General features: G+C 34.9%; 2 long non-coding RNA genes across 3 annotated transcripts; both read left to right on the top strand.

Moving 5' to 3' along the window:
• The first annotated feature begins 851 nt into the window (after positions 1-851).
• On the top strand, positions 852-2,125 carry LOC132039991 (uncharacterized). The gene is made up of 2 exons (XR_009410540.1): positions 852-1,257; positions 1,380-2,125. It is a non-coding gene; the product is annotated as an uncharacterized LOC132039991 (long non-coding RNA).
• A 368-nt stretch (positions 2,126-2,493) lies between these two features.
• Positions 2,494-6,254, top strand: LOC132039990 (uncharacterized). Of its 2 annotated transcripts, XR_009410539.1 has the most exons (3): positions 2,494-2,864; positions 3,581-5,308; positions 5,914-6,254. It is a non-coding gene; the product is annotated as an uncharacterized LOC132039990 (long non-coding RNA). The 2 variants fall into 2 exon arrangements; XR_009410538.1 differs by having other exon boundaries at positions 2,494-5,308.
• Positions 6,255-6,603: the final 349 nt, after the last annotated feature.

The raw sequence follows: 6,603 nt of genomic DNA, 5'->3' as shown, positions 1-6,603 counted from the left end.
ATAAGTTCAAATATATGTTTACTAGTAATGTCACTGTTGGGAAAAGGCAGCTTAGTTTGTCTAGCAAGGGGACAAATCTCACAAGGTACATCAAACTTTGATAAAACTGAAATAGGAATTGCATTGATGTTTTTCATATTGGACAAGGGCATGTGGCCTAGTCTAGCATGCCATAACTTGTTGATTACATCAGATTGAGAAAAACTAGAAAGAGCAGTAGAAGTACTGCCTTTTGATTGAAAAACAGAACTGGAAATCCTACTACAAGAGTTACTAGAACTGGAAACAGTAGAAGTACTGCCTTTTGATTGGAGAACAGAATTGGAAATCCTACTACAAGAGTTACTAAAACTGGAAATAGAAGGTTGATTATGCTGCAGCACATATAGACCATTTTTGGATTCACCAAGCACTATTGGGCTCTTCATTGAAAGCCCCTGCATGAAACAATGAGAAGAAGAAAAAATTAGTAAGTTTTGGAACTGTTGACATATTCTATGGACAGAAAGGAGATTAAAATGGAAACTAGGGACAAAAAAGACATTAGTGATGATGAAATTGGGGAATAATTGCACTGAACCTGCATGAGTTACCATAACTTTGTGAGAATTAGGTAACTTAACGGATATTGCTTTAGGTAAAGGATTAAGGAAAATAAAAAATTTCTTGTCAAAGGTCATATGTTGACTAGCCCCTGAGTCTATAATCCAAGAATTTGGTTTAATGGAATTTTGAATTTTAGTTTCAGAGTAAAAAGAGAATGGTAACAGTCTATACCGACACGATTAGCGAATCGTAGCCTCGAATCGATCTTTCGGTTTCCAATCTTTTCTTGATGGAGAAGTTGCATGATTTGATTCAGCTGTTCTGGGCTCAACAACTTTCCTGTGTCTAGTGAATCCACATTATAGTAAAACTGATTACCAGCAGTTTCTCCAGTCATAGCAGCATTACCTTGAACTGAATTGGTATATGGCCTAGACTTAGTAAACTTAAAATTTGGCGGAAAACCATGAATCTTATAGCATTTTTCAACAGTGTGCCCTGGTTTTTTGCAATACTTGCAAATAAGTGAAGTTCTCTTGTTCTCATATGGTCCTCTTACAGTCTTAAAATAAGGAGGATCAGATCTCTGATTAGAGGTGTTTTGTCCTATAGCAACAAAAGATGAACTCTCTCCTGGAAACTTTGGATTGGAATGAACTTCCCTCTGTTTCTCTTCTTGCATCAGCAGAGCATAGGCATTAGCAATAGAAGGTAAGGGAGAAATCATCAAGATATTACCTCTAGCTGCACAATATGTATCATTTAGACCCATGAGAAATTGTACTAGTCTCACATCTTGCTTAGCTTTGATATTTTTGTCCTTTGCTCTACAGGTACAGTCACACTTGCAAATGATGAATGCATCCAAAGTGTCAAGCTCATCCCAGAGTCTTTTCATCTTTGTGTAGTAACCAGCAATGTCACTGGTACCCTGAACAAGATCACTCAGCTCTTTCTGAAGTTGAAACAACTTGGCACCACTACTTTGCCCAAATCTAGCCTCCAGTTCACTCCACAACTCTTTGGCTGTGGAGGAGTAAATGAGACTATCAGATATTTCTTTTGAGAGAGAGTTCAAAAGCCATGATATGACCATATTATTGGCCCTGGCCCAAGCCTTGTGAAGATCAGAGTCACCAGTGGGTTCAGTGCTAGATCCATCTATGAATCCGAATTTGTTTTTGGCTGTTAAGGCAATCATCATGCCCCTTTTCCAACCAGCATAGCTTTTTCCATCGAAAGGACTATTCACCAGTAGACTACCTGGTGAATCTGATGGTGCAATGAAGTAAGGGTGTGAAGGAGGAATTGGATCATTGGAAGAAGCCTTTTGAGCCACCATTGTTGTATTTTCACCCATTGCTCAAAGAAGAAAAAAAATGATAACAGTGAGAGAACTTGAAGATGAACAGATGAAAGAAAGGAAAACAAAAGAAGAGAAGAATTAGATATCCTGCTCTGATACCATGAAAGAAAACAAGATGCAGGAATTTTTCTTTGTATATTCACTGTGTATTCTGTATCTTTGTACAAACGTATATTTATAGCTAGCCCAAAAGGAATCTCTATTCTAACAGAATGTACACCTGTCAAGAAACTATTCATCTATATCTAAAAACAAAAAAGAAAATACATAAATGTATTTACAAGGAATGTTCTAGAGGAATACTATGTAGTAGCATATGTCCGTATACGGTGACATATTCTTTATACAAATTTGTATTGTACTCTTGAGCATATGGGCTTCAAAGTTGAGAGTGTGAGCACATGGGCTTTGGAATGAAATTGTATCCAGGCCCAAATTTGTCTGAAGCCCAAAAATGATTAAATACCCAACAGCAGTGGGTAAAAATAAAACTTTACGGACAAAGCCACTTAGTATTCATCAAAACACCATTTTCATATGTACTTTATTTGTCACTGTAATCTTTCTCACCAACATTTCTTTGCCTCTTATTCTTCTCGAATTCATCTTTTTCATCGATTTCATTTCTTTCATTGATATCCTCATAGTTGATTTTGGCGATGAGAAGCTTTCACGGTATACATCACTCGCTTAAAATCATAGTTGAAACACCCATCTCACACATCCTCTATCGAATCTTGTTTTTGGGCGAAGGGTTTGGGTTAGGGTTTATGGAAGCCGATTTTGGGGTTATGGTTGTGAATTTCTTCAAAGATGGTGATTTTGGAAGCTTCAAAATCTGGTGTTAGGGTTTAATTCTCAGAATTCTTGCAGAATTAGGCCATAACTCCGGTGGACTTGCCTCTCTGAATTAAATCAGGGCTATTTTAGTACTAGTTACTCCATGGGAGAGGTATTTCTAATTACTCTTTTCTGAATTCTTTGGTTTAATTTGGAAAAAGTTGATTGAACGTGTTCAGATTTGTACCATCTCTGCAAAATTTAAAACGTGAAAAAGCTAAAGATTTCAATCTAAAAGAGTGATTAGAGATACTCTAGTTTGATTTCTTTGTGATATTCGTCTGTTTAATTGGATTCTCTTTTGGTCAAGTCTTTAGTCTTACAATGTTTGCAGTCTTAAGCAATGATTTTAGGGCAAAAAAATATTGGAATGTGAAATTGGACAGTTGGTTTTGATAAGAAAAATATATTTTCATTGTAAAATAAGAAGAACAGTGAGAAGGAATACAAGCCAAGCATGTTCTGCTCATAGCAAGGATGCTCCTATGCTTGTTGTTGGTGTCAATGAGAAGGAATACTAGCAAAACTCCAACATTGTTTCTGATGCAAGTTGTGCTACTAGCTACCTTGCTCTTTGGTAAAGGTTCCCTTTTTGTTTCTTGCCCTGTTCTTCATTTTAACGTTTGAACATTTAAGTGAAATTTTAATAATTCCTCAACTTGACCCGACTTTAGAAGTTAGTCATGACAAATTCGGAACGATTAGAGGGTCTTATGACCACAGTCCACTCCATAATATTTCAAATAGTTCTACTCGTATGTTAACTTTAAATACAACCTATGTTGTTTCGTACTGAAGTTGTTGTCATTTGTATAATTCATCACTCAGAGAAAACTGTTGGACATCCGAGAGGATTGGAGAGGTGGAAGAGCTACTTCATTCAACATTATTCCTAGTAGTACTAGAGCTATTAAAATTGTGGGAAAGATGAAACCAATGGAAAGACATCCAAGTTACAACTATTGATGTCCCTGTGGTTGATCTCACTGTGTGGTTGGAGATAGAAACATATGATATCAAGTAAGATTGTGTAGTTTACTCTTTTTACCCCCCCTCTCTCTTTTTCCCTGAAAAATATCAATAACTTGTGTGCTTTATTCTATCCTGGCATGTGTACACTACAAACCTCCCTCTGTGGATCTAATTTTTGCAAACAAAGAAGTAACAATGATGGGCAAAATAGTAGTGGAGGACTTATGGCCATGTGGGCTGCTCATTTATATTTCTACGTTGACATTTTATTAGCGAGGAGTTTGAAAGAATCTTGAAGGAAGTTCTAAGTTGTACTGAAATTTCCTTTATTGTGTACCACACTAGAGAGCCGACGTGTTAATTTTAAAGATTTGTAATTTAAATCAAAATGATATGCAAACTAGTAAACTAGTTGCCAGGTAGCTAATAGGTAAAAGTATCTACAATTAATCATTAAACTTTGGTTTCTTGCAAGTACAATTTTTTTTTTTTTTTAGTTTTCTTTAGGGTAAGACCCGTAGAAAGATCAAGACTAGTTATACATGTTTAACTGATCTTACATGGTTAAGTCATTTTGTGACAATATCTATGGTTATATAAAATGGAAGAGGGGAATACATAATTGGAACCCCCTATTCACAAACTTTGAATTTGTAGAATAAAGCTATATTTTGTGAATGTTGCTATTTTAGTGAGTCTTTTTTCTCGTTAAATACATGTGTTGTGCTTGTGCATTTTTCATATTTAGAAAAGCTTTTGAGAATAATTGCATTTGTAGTGACATGAAAGTATATAGGCTATTATTTTCAAGCTTTATTCATCATTTTTTACATAACTAGAGGTCATGTGACTGCACATTGAGATAATTTTGTTTGTCTTGTAAAATGTGTAACTTTCCTGTTCTAAGAATCATAATTGTTGAATAACCAGGTAAAAACCAAGTCACAAATGTAGCTCTATTTAGAGAGAAGTAGTTTCAAGTCCTTTTAATAACATTAGTATCTGGCAAAATAACAGTCTGATTCTAGGCAAAATTTGTTAATTCGATAAGAATTGATTAGTACTTAGTAGTATTTTTTTAAAAGATTTGCTTTAGATGCATAATGCTTAAAGTAGAGCAATCATGATGATAAATTCGTCCACTTGTTTTTCCTTTTCTTTTTTGCCTGGCATGGTCCTTTGGTTAGTCTGTTAAATTGCTTAGTTCTTTTTAATCTGATGCCAACTGGTAAAACTGACCTGAATCCCATGCTTATATAACTGATATGTGTTAAAATTGACAATATCATCATCATCATCGTGGACTCTCACTTTTGGTAGAGATTTCTACTAACTATCTGCGCCAAGCTCGATCATTGCCATGTGTTTATATTGAGTGGCTTTGTGTTTCTTATTTTCTTTGGTTGTTTGTCGGTGGAGTTTGGATAAAGCTGAATGAAGTAGAGATAGAAAAGTGCATGACACTCCAGCGAAAACCCCTGAAGAGACACGAGCAACTGTCGTCATTCCATCTTAGCACTTTGAGTCGATGGTGAAGGCGAAGCACTAATTGGAGCAATTTTCGAAGCCCCAATTTATTGAAAGGTAATCAATGTTGATTGTCAACGCTTTGTTTCATCGATATCTTTCTCTTTCATTATTTTTCACATAAGTTGAAAACTGAAAGTTGAGTCTTTTAAGCTAGACTTTCTTGTTCTATGCAGTTATGTTTAGTTTGGTTGTTGAAAATATGTTATGTAATTTGCAAAGTTTTGATGTAGTTGTCATTTACCATTATAGCTATCTGGTGCATTTGAATTGTGATTTCTGGTGCATTCATTTTCAATTGTACTGCACTAATTGATGCAGTTTTTGTTATAAAAAGTCTGATGCATTTGAGTGAAAAGTCTGGTGCATAAACTGGGGGTGAGAATTGGTGCATTTGAGTAAAAAAACTGGTGTGTTTGGCGCAAAAATTTGATAGCAATTAGTATCAGGTACTTTGGTCGGGCGAATTGCAATATATTTGCATGTTTACACACATGGCATGGAATTTAAAATTGTTTCGTACGTGGTGACTGATCTCGAGTTGTGCACATACGTAAAACATTATGTGATCTTATTGACCTTTATAGATGAAATATTCATATTCATTTGTCGGACATGAATGTATAAAACTTTTTAAGGTTTTCATTTACTTTTATATACAGGATAGAACTCCGGAATTGTTAGAGAACCAGTGATCACAATAATAATTACATTTGATCAGATGGATGTTGCAGCTCGAATGTATTACGAGACCATGGAAGGAAAAGATGAAGAGAAGACTTTATGGTCATGGGTCTCAAGGGAAATTATATTATGAGCTTGGTCCTACTTTCGATTCTGATGAACATCACTCTCCAGCAGCACATTTCTTAGCTTTGTCTTTTCAAATTCCGTTCTATCTGTTGAAGAATAAGTTTGAATGTTGATGCTTTAGAATTTATGTATTTTTGGATCTACTTGTTAATGTTTAGATTACTATTTATATGAAAGTGGATTCTTGTAATGTTCATTGATTATCACTACATTTAATATGTTTTCCAAACATTTTGAATAACAATATTAAAATATATAAGAAAAAAATAGTGTAGCTAAATAATTAATTAATATAAAATTAAAAATAATACTATACAAATTGCGACGGAATTTTCGTAGCTAACATTTCTCTGCGACGAAATCAGCTGCCAAATTAGCGACAGTTTTATATGTATTAGCAATGGAAATGTTCATCGCTAAAGGTAGCGACGGAAATTATTTGTCGCTACTCCGTAGCTAATCTTAGCGACGGACGCCAAATTTTCATCGCTAAACTAAATTCTGTAGCTAAACAGCTTTAGCGATAGATTTGGGTGGTT

The sequence above is a fragment of the Lycium ferocissimum genome, chromosome 12 (assembly GCF_029784015.1).
Source record: "Lycium ferocissimum isolate CSIRO_LF1 chromosome 12, AGI_CSIRO_Lferr_CH_V1, whole genome shotgun sequence".
NCBI classification, from domain to species: Eukaryota; Viridiplantae; Streptophyta; class Magnoliopsida; order Solanales; family Solanaceae; genus Lycium; species Lycium ferocissimum.
This window is presented reverse-complemented; position numbering and strand designations above follow the sequence as displayed.